General features: G+C 39.6%; 2 long non-coding RNA genes across 4 annotated transcripts in view; one reads left to right on the top strand and one right to left on the bottom strand.

Annotated features, from left to right (window-relative positions):
- Positions 1-20000, top strand: part of LOC121010567 (uncharacterized) — a 191944-nt gene that overhangs the window by 8853 nt on the left and 163091 nt on the right. The gene's annotated exons all lie outside the window — the stretch shown is intronic.
- The window catches only part of LOC121010569 (uncharacterized), a 38476-nt gene continuing 35010 nt past the window's right edge, over positions 16535-20000 (bottom strand). Inside the window, exon 3 of the long non-coding RNA XR_005781237.1 lies at positions 16535-17761. This is a non-coding gene — a long non-coding RNA (uncharacterized LOC121010569). The remainder of the gene's footprint in view (positions 17762-20000) is intronic.

Genomic DNA, 20000 nt, shown 5'->3' with positions numbered 1-20000 from the left:
TTAGAAGGCAGTGTAGCATTGAGATGCAGGGTGACAGAGTACGGTGCTTTAGATGACTACTTCTCAAACTTTGATATATTTATAAATCACACCTAGGAGTAGGTTTCGAGCAGCAGAGCTGAAATTCTTTAATTCGGACAAGTTTCCAGGAGATGCTGAGATGGTCAGGTTGTGAACTATACTTTGAAAAGCCAACTTTGGAGCACTTTTTAAGCTGGAGCCCAAGTGTATTCTAACACTTGCCCAAATGGGAACCTGGATAAATTAGATGGTGCCATGCCTCTCTTTCTGATCTGTAAAATGGAATAAAGGATGAATTTCCCTCGTAGGGTTATTGTAAGGATTGTATGAATGAATACACACACAAAAATCTTGTAAGAGTCCCTGACAGGGTGTTTAAAAACAAAATACAGCCAATTAAATTTGAAGATCTAATTAGTTTATTAAGCAATTTGTGAATTGGGCAACATCACATCTAGCAAGTAGAAGGGAGCTGGGAGGAATTGTACAAAATGGAAGATTTTTATAGGAAGGAAGGTGTGGCAAGAAGTTTCTAGCAAAATAAAAGAAAGGATTGTTTCAGGCAAGATCACCTTCCGGTAGGGGGGAGGACAGGAAGTCTTATTAGGTGGGTTGCCTCATCTTCCTTTGAGGGGTGGGGAGGGCCCATGTGACACATTACCTCATTGGGGATGACCAGAAAATTCTACATTGATGGTTTAAAATTCCACTCCTGGAGAGGTTGGAACTGCAATTAAATCTTGGTTTGCTGTCCTGGGGGTAAAGTCTCCACCTAGGCCCTGTGACTTTGTTTTTAATGCAGGTAGTAGAAATTCTTGACGCTATCATTTTAACTTTTGTTTATTCATAAGTAAGCAAAAATATGTTATCAAATACAGAAATCATCATCAGAGACTTCAGACATGACATACGGAAACTTTCACAGAGTAAGCATTCATATTGGTCCCATTACAGAGGAAACAGCATTTATGTTGCCCAGTATGCATGCTGGTGCTTTTTGCCACCATGCCTTTGTGCCCTATAATTCATCTTTTGACTTTACAAGTGTCTCAACGTTTTTGAGAAATGCACAAAGTCAAGATGTATAAAAACACACATTTAAAAAAAAAAGTCAAATAATACTTTGTCAGCTTGAAGCCCCTAATTTCCTTCAGAATGACATCATGGCAATTTGCTATCATGCTATTATTTGCTACAATAGCGATGCATCACTACCCTCAAAAGAATAAGCAACATCTGTTCCAATGAATTTTCTTTGCATAAGATGGAGAAATGGAAAAAAAAGAAAAAAAAAGGAGAAGAAGAAAGAGAAAGAGAAAGAAAAGAAAAGAAAAGAAAAGAAAAGAAAAGAAAAGAAAAGAAAAGAAAGGAAGGAATGGAATTCAACTTCAACCTCCTGTAGCCCATGCACTGATGGTCTTTGCTGGCAGGAATGCTGTTGAACGTGAATGAAGCATGCATGGGAAGATAGAAAAATTGGCTTAGGAAAAGCATAACTTCTTTGCAGCCAGATGTTACCCTTGCTCAGGTATCTATCGTGTCACTGTTGGAAAAAGCATTTATGTTCAAGTGCCTGACTAAATCTAAAAACAAGAATAAAAGCTACTTAAAAAAAAAAAAAAAAAAAAAAAAAAAAAAAAAACCTTGTAATAGCAACTGGTGTTTGCTTTCCAGGTAAGAATATTTTAGCTGTTCCCATTGTAGGGATTTTTTTTTTTTTTTTGGCATGGATAATGATTTAACAGTTATGAAACAATTACCATGAGTAAGGTACTATGTTTGGCATTGAGGGAGCTGCACATGTAGAAAAACCAAGTTCAGCTTGCCAGGAACTCACGATCTATGGCTGATCACATACAGCCAAATCCAAGGGATCTACAGTGAGATCTGTATTACAAATGACACGTCACTGGTATTCTGGGAAGGGAGACATTCCTGTCAGTGGATTCTCCTTGAAGGAAATGAGACTTAAACTCTGCCCAGAAGATTAGAAAGGATTTTAATAAACAAGCAGAGGCGGGACCTTATCCGATAGGAGTGAAAAAAGAGCAGCAAATCCTGGGGAAGCTTTGGTCACTCACTCACATTGGACCTAAGTGTAAGTTGCATAATTGCTAATGATGGAAGAAGAGGGACTTTTAGGGCCAGGTCATAAGAGACTCAACTTACTGTGCTAAAGAATTTTGACTGTTTGGGGCACCTGAGTGACTCAGTTGGTTAAGCTTCTGACTTTAGCTCAGGTCATGATCTCACACCTTGTGAGTTCCAGCCCTGCATCCGGCTCTGCACTGACAGCTCGGAGCCTGGAGCTTGCTTCAGATTTTGTGTCTCCCTCTGTCTCTGCCCCTCCCCCGTTTGCACTCTGTCTCTCTTTCAAAAATAAACATTAAAAAAAAAAGATTTAGGACTGTTTTTCCTCTTGAGGAAATGGGGAGACCCTGAAGGTTTTTACGCAGAAAAGTGACATATCAGAATTGTGCTTCCTGGACATGCCATGATGAACAGGTGGATGTGGGACAAAGATAAGTGAAAATACAAGAGAGAAAAGCAGGGTAATCTGTGGCTAGAGGCCTCTTCCTGCTTGATGATGTGTCAGAAGGCTGAGATGGAATGACCCCCAGTTACTACATAAATCTACTCTCCATGTAACCCAGGTGCCGTATCTATTCACCTCTATGATTAAAATCTCTTTTCCCCACTTGTCAGCACCATAGAGTAAATACGTAGCCATGAAAGCTCTGGTGTGCGAAATGGTGCTGCTGCATTCTCAATGCAGACAGAAGCTTGACTCTGGGCCAAATCTAAAGAATGAAGAACGTGGACTTCGACACAACACATTGTGTTCCTAATGATAACAACTGGAAGGGAAATTATTTCAACTGACCAAAATTGGTGGAAACCAGAGGGGAGATTGAAAACCAATAAAACAGTGAACAGATAAGACAATTTCAGGAAAACTTAGGACATTAAAATCCTATTTTTTGTGTGTACCGTGATCCTCATATTAACCTAGAGCATAGAGATAATTTGTTTATGTTCTACAACAACAACAAAGACGGTTTGAAAGTTGGGATCAGAGAAACTATCAATGAAATATTTATGATTCCCCAAATCCATTCAGAGATGTCTTCCCTGTCTCTTAGTCCTCCAAACAGCAGAGCCAAAGCTAGAACCAAGATCTATGGGACCTTTGGGATCCTTAGATTCTTCCTTCATGTTGCCTCAAGTCCCATTAGCCTCTTTTACAAAAGAGTAACAAAGCAGGGTTCTTTCACCGACTTTGAACTCAGAATACCCAAGTTTATGTTTAGAATCTGCTCCTGAACTAACTTGGTATGAGCATCTACGAACTGTGGATTATTTTTGGAATTGGTTGTAAGAGCACATTATTTGTGGGTGCCTGGATGGCTTAGTTGGGTAAGCATCGGACTCTTGGTATCAGCTCAGGTCGTGATTTCATGGTTCATGGGTTTGAGCCCCATATCGAGCTCTGTGCTGACAGAGCCTGCTTGGGTTTCATTCTCTCTCTACCCCTCCCTGTCTCTCTTTCTCTCCCATCAATCAATCAATCAATTAATCAATCCCCCCAAAACCCGCATTATTTATTAACTGCCTTGTGGCTGTTGTTAGAGTAACAGAAAATCTCAATGTGATGTAAACTCACCTTGCAGTCTCGAAACAATGTATAAGGTAAGCTTAATATTACAGTAATTAATTAAACAGTTTTTAATAATTTATTAAACATTAATGATGATGGTAATAATATTTGTTGGGCTTTGCAAAGCTTATGTTTTGCTCTTAGTGTGTTCCTCTTAATTCTGGCGTTTAAATGAACATGATTATTTTCATCTGTCCAGTGTCAATTTTGAAGTAGAAGGCCAACTGTAAATGAAAATGTAAATGCTGGGGCACCTGGGTGACTCAGTCGGTTAAGCGTTTGACTCTTGGTTTCGGCTCAGGTCGTGATCTCACAGTTCATGAGTTCAAGCCCCATGTCGGGCTCTCTGCTGACAGCTCAGAGTCTCAAGCCTGCTTTGGATTCTGTGTCTCCATCTCTCTCTCTCTCTCTCTCTCTCTCTCTCTCTCTCTCTGCCCCTCCCCTGCTCTCACACTCTGTCTCTGTCTCAAAAATAAATAAAAATTAAAAAAAATTAAAAAAATAATGGGGTGCCTGGATGTCAGTTAAGCCTCCAACTTCACCTTGGGTCGTGATCTCATGGTTTGTGGGTTCGAGCTCCACATCGGGCTCTGTGCTGACAGCTCAGAGCCTGGACCCTGCTTCGGATTCTGTGTCTCCCTCTCTCTCTGCCCTCGCCTGTCACACTCTGTCTCTCTCTTAAAAATAAATAAACATTAAAAAAATTAAAATAAAATAAAATAAAATAAAATAAAATAAAATAAAATAAAATTTTAAAAAGGAAATTTAAATGGTACCTAAGAAGAAGTTTAGAATAATGGCAGATGTTTGAGGTTTTAAGTCCCACAGACCTAGCATGATTTTTTAGCCCAGAAACCCCTCCAGGTGTATATTTTGGTATAAATTACCTAACTTGAAATATTTCTATATTTACAAAATGAGGATATTAAAAAAAATTATTTAACACTATTATGAGGATCTGAGATCCTGCACTTAGAGCCCCTGGCAAATAGTGAGTGCCCAGGGAAAGACGAACCCTAAACTGAATAGTATGAGGTCAGACTGCTTAGTTTTATTCTGGCTTTTTCTGTGCTAGCTGTGGGAGGTAGGCTCATTTGACTTCAAACTCCAGCTCCTTCATCTGGGTAAAAAAAAAAAAAATCACAAAAATTGCTAACAGCTGCCTCTTAAGTTTGTAAAGCGCATAGAACAATGGTCAGCACATAGTAAGCACCTCACAGGACCACTTGTGCCTACTGTGATCAGGGAGATCATCCATCACTGGGGGGTCTGTTGTCCTACACAAGACCCTGAGCCCTGGCTGACCCTGCCCTGACTTGCATATTCCTTCGTGTACAACTCACAGCTTCACTTCGTTATAATCTTTCTTTCCAAAATAGACTAGAATTCATTCTGGCTATTTGAAATTTCTGGTCCTTTGACTACAAAGTGATGATAGTTTTCTCCTTCTGTCTGGAAATGCCTCGGCCTGCTTTCAGTAACAGATTTAGTGTATTTAACCAAGTGAAATCAGTTTACGAATGCAAAATCAACTTTGCGTTTGAGATGGACCTATAATTTTTCACCTCAGGTTTCTCTGCATGCCAGACTGCACACTTCTACGGGCAAATCTCATTTCCCTTTGAAAATCTGAAGGCATAAATTTGCAAGCCGCTTTCAGAATTTTGCTTCATTACACTTAATCCTTTTTGGAATCATAATAAACTTATTGGCTTTAATAATTTCCTCTGGGACCTAGTTCCATAGGCTAACTCAGCTTTATGCAGAGAAGTATTTCTTTCTATCAATTCTTTATTTCTTGTTTTTTAACGCTATTGTATCTTCCTAAAATGGAGCATCTAATTTATGTTCTGTTTATGTTATGTTCTCATCTCATTCATCTTATAATGAAACCTGGGTGTGGCAGAAGGGACATATACATGCAGTGATATCTGCATTACTTTTTAATATTGATACCCTATCAAAATATTAAGAACACATGTGAAAATAATATATTCTACAATTTATTCACAAATTAGACACCAAAGATGCATTTGTAAGTTTGTTACTTGAAATATGCAATGGAATATGCATAATAATGATTTAAGAAATAGTTACTAAATATAGTTTAGCTCAATTAAATACATATTTATGGAGCACATACCATGTTTGGATCATGCGATGTGTCCTGCTCGCTATCAAGGACATAATCTCTGACCTCGTAAACTGTACAGTATACCTGTTAATCATAATGCAAATAATCACAATGGCTACCATTGACTGAGAACTTATATTAAATACTCTTTGAAATGTTATATGTAAATTACCTCATTTATCCTTCATGAGTGCCCAGTGAGGTAGATAAAATTGTTATACTTACTTTACAAAGAAACACCCAAGGTTTACAGATATTTTGAGTCTTGCCTGAGCTCAGAAAGCCAGAACGTGGCAGAGTCCTTATTTGAAACCAGGCCCGCCATATGTTCCCATGCATAAATAACGTTATTGGCTAGATGGATATATGTTGGCTAAGCTAAGCAGCTACTTACCATGGCAGTATTGCTTTCTTCAACTGTGTTCTTCAGAACGTTGATAACATATCTGCTCTGCATCCTAGAAGTCAGCAAGTGCTCCTTCTAACCTCAAACCTAAAAATAAGCCTGCTGGCCTCACTAACAACAGTGATGGCGAGAACAGATATGCCAGTTTAAGACAGTGAGGAGGTAGGAACCTTGGCTCTGAAAGAAGGCTTGCCCTCTGGATACAAATAGATGAAAGAAGTCGGGGCCCCCAGAGGTGGATGGGCTCACCATTTTACTCTATATTGAGATTAAGTTGAAATTTTAGGAAGGAGATTATAAACGGGAAAGATTTTTTTGATGATTTTTTTTTTTTAGTTTTCTAAATTTATTTTGAGATAGAACACAAGTGGGGGAGGGTCAGAGAGAGTGGGATAGAGACAGAATCTCAAGTAGGCTCCGCACTGTCAGCACAGAGCCCGATGCAGGGCTCAAACTCACAAACCATGAGATCATGACCTGAGCCAAAGTCAGAGGCCCAACTGACTAAGCCACCCAGGTGCCCCAATGGGAAAGGATTTTAAAGAAAAAAAAAAAGGTAACCAAAGAAAGATTAAATTGGATAGAAATTATGAAACTATAATAGGGATTTCTGAAAAGAACAGTGAATGTTAAAGCAAAACAAAACACTTTCCCAAAAATATTGTCCAGTCAAATGGATTTATGTTTTTTTTTTTTTATTGAGAAGACATTGATTGCCACAGCAAGTGAAAATCTTGTGGCTTTCTGATTTGGATTCTGATTCAGTGTGCTTAAAGACAAGAGGACAGGCACGATGGGACAGAGTCTCAGAGATTAAGTTATTCTTCACATTCATAAGGTTGCATGATGAATAGATTTTTGAGGCTGAGGAGGGCTTTACACCTCTGTTCGGGAAGCTTCATGAGTTGCACAGGGTGGAAGCATTTTTAAAGCAAATCTTGATAACTGCATACATTTCATTTATTTATTTGAGTTTATTTGTTTTGAGAGACACATGCACGTGCGCACGCGCGCGCGTGTACACACACACACACACACACACACACACACACACACACACACACGAGCGGGGGAGGGGCATTCAGACGGGGAGAGAGACAATCCCAAGCAGGCAGAGCTCCGTGTGGGGCTTCAACTGACAAACGGTGATATCATGACCTGAGCCGAAATCAAGAGGCAGGTGCTTAACTGACTGAGACACCCAGGCGCCCCATAACTGCGTAAATTTTAAAGCAGCAACACAAATTTGGATATTTTCCTGATGAGGGTGTGAATCGGCTAATCTGTGGAACCTTTTATTTATGTCTACATTATACAAACCTATGATTCTGTCATTAGAAATTGTCTCCGTAATTACTAAAACATAAAAGCTGCATCATGATTAAAACATGAAATATAGAGGATGTTTATCAGAAAATTATCCAGGTCTCTTTGAACTTATAATTCCACAAGAATAGATTTCTTCTGAGATTACCTCCTGGGGAAAGCGTGACTGTCTAATCATAATAAAAGTCTGCCTTCCTGTGTTTACAAAATTGACTGATGCAGTTTTTAGAAAATCAGACAATTCACAAGCTGTGAAAAGACAAAAACAAATGGTAAGTTTGTAATGTGTCCTAAGCTATTTTAACTTCACTATTTTTTTTAAAGACCACGGTCTGAATTTGAAGTAGTTATACACATTCTTTTTTTTCTTTTCTTTTCTTCTTTTTTTTTTTTTTACAATGCTTTGTGTTAATCTAACATGAGTAAACTCGATGAAAGAAAAGACAATAATAACATTTTTTAATGAATGAGCCATTTGGTGAAAGTATTTAAACATTAAAAACCCTGAGTCCTGGCTAGTTAGTTAGCTGTGTCTCTGAGAAATTGTTTCAGATAATTGAAGTCTCACGGGATTAGAAAACCGGAAAATCTTGGAGATTATTCTAAGATGCTTATTTCTCCAACTAAGAAAACTGAAAGGAGAAATTAGGATTTATTTACCCCGGTGATAAAAATGGACCGAACTGTTACTAGAAGCTGGTGTTTACAAACTCAATTTAGGGTTCTCCTTTCTTTGTAGAGAATATGATATAGTCATCCTTCAAATGAAGAAAAAAAAATCCTGCCATTTCTCATGGTTCACAGGAGATACTAAATAGCCAATCTATAGAGCAAATGCTTTTTAAAAAAGTATTTATTTATAAGGTGATGATATAGAGTTTTGACTTTTCATTGTGTTTGAGGGCATCTGGTTTTACTAAATAAGGAAAGTGACTGACTTTTCATGGTCCATATATTCTATGTACATTCTCTTCTCTGTGCAGCGGTGATAACAAAGATAATCAGGTCGAATTATCATGTTTCCAGAAACTCTTTGGTGGGTACCTGGTTGCCGGAGCTACCGCCTCAAAGCCAGCAAGTTTAACCTATGAACTTGTAATAAAGGAAAACGTTCATGGTGATGCTCATTCAACAGAAAAATTGAAAGAGAGACTAGGTTATCTAAATGGGGATAAAAGACGTTGGTCCTCGTTGCTCTGCGGATGTGTCTGAGGCAAGCGCGTTTCAGAGCCAGCCAGTTTGATGCAAGTCTCTCTGGGACTCGCTGTATATGGGTTGGACCTGAACAAAACTGGAAACACAAATGTAACTACCTCTGAAAAATACCTTTTCTTTAGGCGTGGGTCTGGGAACCACTGTCTGGCAAACACCAGGCTGTTCTAAGCAGTACAGTTGAGTTGACAATGATGGTCCAAGGTAAAATAATGAAATGGAAATTGTCTTCTTAGAAAAGCAATCAAAGTGAAGTTAAGCACCCTCAAGATGAACGGGTCACTCTTTGCAGATGGAAGACTTGACTGGACTCTTTGGACTAAAACAGTCACACAATTTAACTGATAGTCCAGGCCTAATTATGATTTAAGATTGTTTAGGATGTGCCTCTTAAAAAAAAAAAAAAGAAATCCTGTACCCGTAGTTGCCCTTGAAAACTTCATCCCAGAGGGCCTTAATCCCCCTCTATTGGATTAGGGTTTTCTCAGCTCTCTAGCACTAAATTCATGTGAATATTGACTAGGTCTCAAAGTCTTGGTTGTTCCCTTATGAGTTCAAAGTATGATTTGTGTCTAATGTTCTATCATTGCATTCTGAGCATTGCGTTGATACATTAAAAAAAATTTTTTTTGAATGTTTATTCATTTTTGAGAGACAGAGAGAGACAGAGCATGAGGGGGGAAGGGGCAGAAAGAGAGGGAGACACAGAATCCGAAGCAGGCTCCAGGATCTGAGCTGTCAGCACAGAGCCTGACGTGGGGCTGGAACTCATGAAGAACTGAAAGATCCTGACCTGAGCCAAAGTCGGACGCTCAACCGACTGAGCCATTCAGGCACCCCGATACATTTTTTTAATGTATCACCCACACCTTTATCCTTGTGTGTCTTTAATTATTGAACAATTAGGTAATTAATGTCTTGAATGTTGAATTCTCAGTGAGTTATTATGAAAGTGTCTAGGATGCTTAAGTGGTATTTGGAGAAAATTGGTTGGGATTTTGGAATAGGCTGGGAATGCGTTATTTTTCACATTTAAAATAATAGAACAAAGGCTACCCTGTTATTAAACAACATGATACTCTACCCGTTTAAAAACTCAATCTCAGTGATTATTGAACACATATAAATTAAAGTAAAAAATAGATATATTTTAACCCATCAGATTGGCAATTATTTAAAGATTTTGATGGTAATTCAGTTTTGGCATATTTATGGTGAAACAGGGATTCTTATATTTCACAGAAGAAGTCAAGATATATGTGTAGTATATACTTTACAACATTATTTTTGACAGCAAAAAGCTAGAATATACTAAATGTCCATTAGTTGGAAAGTGCTTAAAAATTATAAATGTACATTTCAGCTGTTAAATAAAATGAGGTAAATTTCACATGTTTTGATAATGGAAATATGGGGTCCTTTTGGTAAAAATAAACCAGTATTTATATTATAGTTCGCAAGTATTATATTTCACAAATGTACAATTTGTGAAATATGGTTACCTTTGAGGAAATGTACAGAGGTGACTGGATGTGGAAATAGAAAAATATATTTGCATTTCGTATCAAAGCCTTTTGTATGTATTTTCCTACCATTTACATGCAATATACATTTTAATGTCAGCAGGGTTTTTGCCAGTGATGGGATTAAGATTTTTGTTTGTTTATTTATCTCTATATAATGTTCTTTCACAGCAGAATAAAAGTATGAAGATTAAAGTAAAAGTTAGCCACCTCAAGTATTTTTTTTAAACATGTCGCCGTTTTTTCTTTTTTTTTTTTTTCAATGTTTTATTTATTTTTGGGACAGAGAGAGACAGAGCATGAATGGGGGAGGGGCAGAGAGAGAGGGAGACACAGAATCGGAAACAGGCTTCAGGCTCCGAGCCATCAGCCCAGAGCCCGACGCGGGGCTCGAACTCACGGACCGCGATCGTGACCTGGCTGAAGTCGGACGCTTAACCGACTGCGCCACCCAGGCGCCCCTCAAGTATTTTTTAATGAATAGATATTCTTACAAGCATTTCCCCCTAAACGGTGCTCTAGGGTGATTTTTCCAGATATTTTAAATATCACAATTGCAAATTAAGCCATCTAGCAAACAACCTTAGCTTGAAGTGATGTTAAATTTGAAATAGAATTTTTTTTCTGCCATCTCTCTTGGAAATAACATGTATTTATGCATATCCAATCATCCTTCCCCAATCCCTGAACCATTACACCATTTCCAGTCGCTTCCGCGGAACTAGAAACACGAGTAGGTTCACTTTAAACCTCTAATCTCATCATCCCCCCTTGCTTTGACCTTGGTCAGGGAGACCTGGGTGGAGATAACCCTTTTAATTCTCTCCTTGTCTTTTCCGGTATTAGAGAAAAGAAACAAAAATCTTTTCCTTGAACGGGCATGCGGTGTCCTCTTTCTTTGAGGTGGCTGCTTCGAAAGATTCCGTGGAGCACATGTGTAAATGCTTCGAAAGCTTCCCCATTGCCCTGTTTCCTAGCATGTGAGCTCTAACTCCATGTTCCTGCACCTTTTCCGTCCAATGTGCTTTCCTAGTGGGATGGGGAGGAGTCAGCATGTGAACCCCAGCTAGCCAAACCACGCTCAGCTCAGTCTCAGTCTCCCCTTTTTGTTTGCTGCCTTTTTCCACTGATGAGGTCAAAGCACGTGGGTTGTGTAAAGAGGTAGTTAGCCAATTAACTGACTTCTGCTGAAGTGTAGGAAGGGGACAGGGTGCCTGATTTTGTTGGGTCCAATAGCAGGACATTAGGAAGAACTCCATCCCAGTTCATTGCCCACTAAATCCTCTCTAAATATGTGAAATAGACCTCAGAAGCTAGCTATCGTTACAAACTTTAGTCTCTGATGCTAGGAATCTGCCAGTTTATCGTAAATCTTGTTTGATTGAAGATTTCCTGAGGCTATTACTAAGCTAATATTTATTCTGTGCCTAAAAGAGGGGAAATGGTAAGACATAAGGCTGAAGAGATCAACCAGAATAAGATCCTGAAAAAGTATTTTATTCCCCCCAAAATGAGTTTGGATTTTGTCCTTTCAGTAATGAGAAACCTCTGAAAATTTTATCCGGGGTAATGATAACTAGCTTTGTCATTTCGGATGCACCTTGGCTGCTATAGAATGGTTGGGGAGAGGCTGGCTCCTTTGGTGGAGTGGACTCACACCTGAATGAGTTTGTTTCTAAACTCAATAGGTAAGTCCAGAAGCATTGAAGGTTGTCAGATATGCCTTGAAATCAACTGGGGAAGTACCAAGTTCGAGACCAACATACCATCTTTAAATAGATGTACAAGATAGGTAATTTTTCCTCCCCTTGTGATATGTCTGCCATATGTTTGGCTAAATGGCTGGTTAGCTTGCATTCAGGGGTTATATTGTAGTTTTCTGAAACTGTCTATTGCCAAGTCAATGAGAAGTTTACACAGGAAAGGAACACACAGGAACTCAGACCTATAGAGGAACCCAGCAGGTGCATCTGGCACGTCTCTAGTTGATTCTGGGGCAACCCTTCATGAAATTAAAATAGTTGGTGGAATTGCCTGTACTATCCAAGTAATTTTACCCTCTTTATTTTTTGCAGAACATGTTAATTATGCAAAAGTTAACATTAGTATAATACAGCACCGTCATGATCTATACAGAGATAGAGAGGAAGAAAGGTCAAAGTTTACATCAAGTTTTAGGGGAGGGAAAGTAATGGCATTTGGTCAATGATAGAGTTTGAAGGAGATGCAAATAATATCCAAGACATCAGGGTCGGAAACCAGAAAAATGCTGTGGTCATTTCTTTTACTAGAGACAACATTAGGAAATGTAAATTTGGGGAGAAGATTATTATTTCAATTTTAGTTTAGTTTAGATTTGAACAGTTAGTAGGATACACCAGTGTGTAGCTCTGGGTAAAGAGCTAAGTCGGAAGGGGGAGTTTGGAAGTCATCAACCTATATGATCAGAGTTTCTCAGCCTCGGTGCTACTGACATTCTGTACAAGGTAATTCTTTGTTGTGGGGAATTGCCCTGGGTGCCGTAGGGTGGTCAGTAGCATCACTGGCCTTTTCCCTCTGGATGCCTAGTGCGTCCACCAGTCATGGCAACCATGGCATTGTCATTTGTGCCTGGAGGGCCGAATTGCCCCTGATTGAGGGCGACTGGCATAAAAGATACAACAAGGCAGAGTTAGGTGGAAAATTCGTTGGGATAGAATTACATCGACATTTTTTTGGACAGGCAAAAGAAGAACCATGTTCAAAGTGCACTGAGGGGGTCTGCTCTACATAAAGGAGGGAAACCAGAGGAACATGAAATCTTAGAATCCTGAGGAGATAGTAATTCAAGAAAGGAGTGGTAAATTCTCTCAAAAGCTATAAACATAAAATAAGGTGAACACATTAGTTTTCTCTTGCTGCTGTAATAAATGACTGCAAACCTGGCAACTTAAAACAGCAAAAATGTGTTTTCTTATAGTTCTAAAGATCAGAAGTCTGACAAAGTTCTCAGTAAGCTAGTCAGCAGGAGTATGTTCCTTCCTGAAGTTTCTAGGGGAGAACCTGTCTCTTTGCTCTTTCAAGCTTTGGGGGGCTACCCACATTCCTCGGTTTGTGGCCCCCCTCTGTGAATCTCCAAGCTCAGCAATATCATACCTCTGTGACCCTTCATCCTTTATCAGATCTTGTACCTCTGTTTCTGACTGCAGCTGGGGATGCTTTTTTCATTTTAAGGATTCCTGTTGATTAGAATGAGCTCATCTGGACAATCAGGCTATTCTCCATTTTACCATGTTTAACTTAATTACATGTGCAAAGTCTCCTTTGACATGTGCTATAGTAGAGTCTCAGGTTCCAGGATCAGGACGTGGACATTTTGGTAGGGGGATTACTTTAACTCTCACAGTGGATCTATGGAAGACCTTTAGGTCAAACAACAAGCGAATCATGTTTGGCTTTGTTGAGGGCATTTCAGAAGAACGGTGGAAGAAGAAAGCGGATTGCAGTGGGTTGGAGTATGGAGCAACTGAGGCAGAAAAAACAGACTGTTGATTTTACTTGTCTTGTTCTAGGACAGTTTTAAAGGGAATTATGTTGCTTTTTGCTGTTATTTGTAAAGTTTCCCGTGCTCTGTCTTCCAAATAACTTTTATGTTAGTGGCTATTTCTTACAATCTTGATTTTACTAAGAAGTTTTATTTTTTTTAAATTTTTTTTAACGTTTATTTATTTTTGAGACAGAGAGAGACAGAGCATGAACGGGGGAGGGGCAGAGAGAGAGGGAGACACAGAATCTGAAACAGGCTCCGGGCTCTGAGCCATCAGCACAGAGCCCGACGCGGGGCTGGAACTCACGGACCATGAGATCATGACCTGAGCCGAAGTCGGACACTCAACCGACTGAGCCACCCAGGCGCCCTATTTTACTAAGAAGTTTTAAACTACTGAGTAACTTCTATTCAGATTTCTTTTTAAAACTATTAATGTGATCAGTTACATTAATAGCCTTTCTAATGACAAACTATCCTTCTATTACTAATACAAACCCAATCTGGTGTAAGTATCTTTTAAATATAATGCTGGATTCCATATACTTATGTTTTATTTAGAGATTTCCTATCGATGTTCATGAGAAAAGTAAACTTTAGCATTATGTTGTTAGGCATTTCAAGTTTTATATAAAGGACAAAATAAGCTCAAAAACCAGAAAATACAAAAATGATGGATTCTTCTTGTGTTTTTTGGAAGTTTAAATAAGATTAGCTTTTAGAATGTCTGATAGAATTCACCTTGACAATTGCATGTGCCTAATGCAGTAGGCACTAGATTCAATAGATATTCAATAGATTTTGTCTACTGATTCACTGCATTCATTTATTCTAGGTTAAATTGCAGAAACGGCTCAGTATTGGGAAATTGTATCTTGATAGTTATTTTCAACCAGATTTTTTTTTTTTTTTTTTTTTTTTAAATATTTGGGAAAGAGAGAGACAGAGAATGAACGGGGGAGGGGCAGAGAGAGAGGGAGACACAGAATCGGAAACAGGCTCCAGGCTCTGAGCCATCAGCCCAGAGCCTGACGCGGGGCTCGAACTCATGGACCGTGAGATCATGACCTGGCTGAAGTCGGACGCTTAACCGACTGCACCACCCAGGCGCCCCTCAACCAGATTTTTTAAAATGTTTATTTCTTTTTGAGAGACAGAGACAGAGTGCAAGTGGGGGAGGGGCAGAGTGCAAGGGAGACACAGAATCCCAAGCAGGTTCCAGGCTCTGAGCTGTCAGCACAGAGCCCGACGTGGGGCTCGAACTCGCAAGCTGTGACATCATGACTTGGGCTGAAGTCAGCCGCTTAACCAACTAAACCATCCAGGTGCCCCTCAACCAGATTTTCAAATTAATTGGTATGAAATTGATGAGGGTATCAACCTTAGTAACTTTTGTGTCTTTTGGTGAATTATGTAAGCATGCTCACCTTTGAATTCTTCCCTTTAATTGTACCTCCTTTCTTTTTTATTTTATTTATCAGTTTTATCACCATTATTTTGTATTTTATAGATTTTTCTAAAGAATCAGTTTTTGTTTTCCTCATCTATTTTCATATATTCTTTTTACTTTAGTCCATTTTTGCCCTTATCTTTATTTTTCTCATAGTCCCTTTTTCTTTTTTAAAGAATTTTTAAATTTTTTTTTTAATTTTTTTTTTCAACGTTTATTTATTTTTGGGAGAGAGGGAGGGAGACACAGAATCTGAAGCAGGCTCCAAGCTCTGAGCCATCAGCCCAGAGCCTGACGCGGGGCTCGAACTCACGGACCGTGAGATCGTGACCTGGCTGAAGTCGGACGCTCAACCGACTGCGCCACCCAGGCGCCCCTTAAATTTTTAATTCTTTTTGAATTACTTCAAATCTACTCTTTGCTCCCTGTTCTAAGCCAGTATTTTGTTCAAAATATCTATCAGACTATAAATATCTCCCAAAGAAAAGCTTTATCTGCATCTTACAAGTTTTTACCTATAGTAGTTTATTTTGTCTCAAAACATGTTCAATTTTCATTAAAATTTGTTTGTTTGTTTATTTATTTATTTACACATACATGTGTGACCATGGCTATTTAGAAGTATGCTGCTGGGGTGCCTGGGTGACTCAGTCAGTTAATTGTCCTACTTTGGCTCAGGTCATGATCTCAAGGTCCGTGAGTTTGGGGCCGCGTTGGATTCTTTGAGGACAGCTCAGAGCCTGGAGCCTGTTTCAGATTCTGTGTCTCCCTCTCTCTCTGCCCCTCCCCCGCTCATGCCCTGTCTCTCTGTCTCTGCAAAATGAATAAACCTTAAAAAAAATTTAGAAGTATGCTTCCAAATCTTCAAATGGATTTTTGTTTTTGTTTTTTTGTTACTGTTACTGTTTTGTTTTCTTTTTGTTACTGATTTCTAACTTAACAGATACAGAAAGCATAGTCTAGTATCTAAATCTTTCATATTTATATGGGCTCCCCCCCTTTTTTTTTAATTTTTATTTATTTATTTTTAAAAAAAATTTTTTTTCAACATTTATTTATTTTTTGGGACAGAGAGAGACAGAGCATGAACAGGGGAGGGTCAGAGAGAGAGGGAGACACAGAATCGGAAACAGGCTCCAGGCTCTGAGCCATCAGCCCAGAGCCCGACGCGGGGCTCGAACTCCCAGACCGCGAGATTGTGACCTGGCTGAAGTCGGACGCTTAACCGACTGCGCCACCCAGGCGCCCCTGGGCTCCCCCCTTTTTAAGTCATTTGCTTTGTAGAAGCAAAATGAATGGTAGGCTTGGATCATTATTGGAACATCTTTGAAATTAAAGTTTTGTTGTTGTTGTTGTTGGTTTGCTTTTGTTTTTTATAAGTGAGGTTAACCGGAAAGATGTAAAATGCTATTGGCCAGAGAGAGTAGAGTATGAGAGGGAAAAATGAGTAGTGTGCATTCCCTGGGGGCTGGGAGGTGACTACTCTCCCAAATATTGCTGAGCAGTGTGTCTTAGAAATAAGTAGACTTTATTGTCACAAGAGAGAATGAGCAAGGGTGTGTATGTAGAAAGCTTTGTTAACTGAGTGGTTGAAAAGTTACAGAATGCATCTGCACTGCCTGTGAAAAACACAGCAAAATTATTCTGTAATGGCGGGGATTGGTAGGAAGTTTGACAAAATTGAGAAATATGTAAAATACTCAGACATAGTCAGGAGCGCAAACTAGGGAAACATTAGAAGGGTTGATGGGCAATGTTAAGTAGCTAGAATAGTTCTTCATTAATTGATATCTATGTTAGTTTGAAGTAGCTCATGAGTAACTTTCCATAGACATTCACCCAAAATGCTTATTAAATATGGGGCATAACCTTCTTTCAAATCCTATTGAAACTGAAAGATATTCCATCACTTCCAGTTACAGGGTCTTTGGGGGCATATCCTTAACGCCCCACTCTGTGCTTATGTGAAGGAGGAAAACTTATTTTTCCTCTACCCTTTTTGGTATAACTGACCTAACATGAGTTTGCTCCTTGGTGAGTTCCAGTGAGAGACTACACCAGGTAGAGTTGTTCACAAAGTCATATTTATTTGCAGCAAATAAGGAGATCATATGGAATAACCTCCAAAGCCGTGACTCCCCAAGCAAGGGTGGATGGGTTCCTTTTATTTAGGGTTAGCATGACTATTTCAGAAGATCCTTGTCTTCGTATATAGAGGCGGGCATAAAGTCCTGTATGCGCCTTATGGAAACATGCCTACACACACATAGTATGTTATGTAAATGAGCCTTGTGCTCCTCGTTGGGTGGAGATTCTAGTATTATAATGAGGTAAAGGTAGCTGTCCATCATTCTAAAGGTTACTCCATGGTCCTTCTGCACAGGCATGAGTTGGGCTTTTGCTCAAACTGATTTGGGCGGTCTCAGCCGGCCGGAGGTCTTATAGAGCAGCCGTTATTGCTAGAGGGAGGGTTTTGCTTTCCATTTGCCTGAGGTAAGAGAGAAGCTGAAAAGAAGAGATTAAGGAAAAATAGGGGACAAAGATCAGTGAGTACATGCAGGTGGATAGTAAAGGTCAGGTCTTGGTGTCCAGCTCATGACCTAGGTTTTTGGCTGAGACCTCCCTGTAATGAAAAGCAGATTAACAGGAGAAAAAACAGAAGTTTAATATGTATAATTCCTGTATACTTGGGAGATACCCAGGAAGACTCTCAGAAATGGTCTGAGCCACCAACTTAAAAAACATCTATAGTTAAAAAAGAAAAGATGTTGGGGGGCGAGGGAGGCAGGGAAGAAGGCCACTTATAGAAGATTATCAGAAAACCACAGGAAACCAAGGTAAGGTTGTTATGCCAATTTTAGTCCAAATGTAGCCCAGTGATGAGTTTCTAGAGATTTGGAGACATCCTTCTCTGTCTGGTACAGAGAGGGAGACTCCCTTACAAATAGAGATTTTCCTTATCAATGTCAGTGTCTCTAAGGCAAGTAACTTTTTTTTTTTAATGTTTGTTTATTTTTGAGAGAGAGAGAGAGAGAGCAGGCAAGCAAGTGGGGGAGGGGCAGAGAGAGGAGGACAGAGGATCAGAAGCGGGCTCAGTGCTGATGGCAGGAAGCCTGGTCCCAGGCTTGAACCCACGAACCATGAGATAATGACCTGAGCTGAAGACGGGTCCTTAACTGACTGAGCCACCCAGGCACCCCTGGAAACGTAACTCCTACTGAGTTTTCAGAGCTTCACCTGTGTCTGCTGTTTCTTAAAAATAACCAGCTTAAAATAATCAATATGCTAAAGAGGTATGTGGAGGGGTGGTACATTTTCCTTCTTCACTTGGCACCATAAACATGTCACATCCTTTCTTCAAAGAGAATTCCATTCTGGAAATTGTTGAGCAGACCTTAGCTAATAGGCTATAGTTGCATTATATTCAGAAATGTTTAAGGCATTTCATTTCCAAGATTGAATTTAGAATTAAAATTTTTCATTTAGCCTGCATGTTACACAGGTCTCATTTTTGAAACTAAATGCTGACTGTTCCTAATTTAAAATCAGGGTTAGTCTCAGAGCTGTCCCAAATGGCAAATTCAGTTTGTGTTCACATAACTGTTTAGAGCTATAACTGCTTCAATTTGTGAATTTTTAAATTCTTTCTTTTTACCTTTTTCCTGGCATGCTCTCTTGTTGGCTCACTTGCTCTCTGTCTCTCCTTCTCTCTATATATTTATACTGATTAAACAGTATCCACTTATAAGCATATGTTACAACATCAATGATTTCCAACTAGAGGGCTGCTATCTTGGATTCTGTAAGTATTTCTGAATAACCACACTGCAGGGGAGGAAATTCTTTTCTTTCTTATCTTCTAGCGTCTTTGACTGATCTAACAATTAAATTGGCATTAGACACATTAACAGGAGTAACACAATTTAACTTCATTTGTATGGGAATCCCAAAGATACAAGACCCAAAGACAGGAAGTTGAGGTGTCTATGCCATCTTGAGCTAAGAAGGTGCTCAGGGTTTGGGACTTCAGAGTGAAGGAAGACAGTTCACCACAAAATGGAAAGAGCAAATGTTTGGCAAACACGTTTGCCATGCATGCAGATAAGTGTTTCTGATACAAAAATTTATCTCTGGTAACAGCTGTCTTCCCGGTATGGGACCCTATCCCAATTCTTTTAGGCACGTAAGGGGGAGGTAGAAAGCTCTCCTTTCTTGAGTCTGTTAGACTGACTTCAGCTCAGTTAATGCACATACCAAAGTGGCACATTCTGGGGCAGCCTGCCCTGAACCCCATCAAAAATATACAACGTAAATGGGGCGCCTGGGTGGCGCAGTCGGTTAAGCGTCCGACTTCAGCCAGGTCACGATCTCGCGGTCCGTGAGTTCGAGCCCCGCGTCAGGCTCTGGGCTGATGGCTCAGAACCTGGAGCCTGTTTCTGATTCTGTGTCTCCCTCTCTCTCTGCCCCTTCCCCATTCATGCTCTGTCTCTCTCTGTCCCCAAAATAAAAATAAACATTGAAAAAAATAAAAAAATATATACAACGTATTTTATTACACTAGGTCTCAAATTGTTTGTTTTGTCCATATTGACGATTTTCTTCTGTTGCTCTCACGATAGGTGGTTAAGAACCCATGCCTTGGGGCGCCTGGGTGGCGCAGTCGGTTAAGCGTCCGACTTCAGCCAGGTCACGATCTCGCGGTCCGTGAGTTCGAGCCCCGCGTCAGGCTCCGAGCCATCAGCCC

Source organism: Herpailurus yagouaroundi, unplaced genomic scaffold (genome assembly GCF_014898765.1).
Source record: "Herpailurus yagouaroundi ecotype Mexico unplaced genomic scaffold, PumYag 192, whole genome shotgun sequence".
In the NCBI taxonomy this organism is placed as follows: Eukaryota; Metazoa; Chordata; class Mammalia; order Carnivora; family Felidae; genus Herpailurus; species Herpailurus yagouaroundi.
The sequence above is the reverse complement of the archived record's forward strand: the minus strand, read 5'-3'. Positions and strand labels throughout refer to the sequence as shown.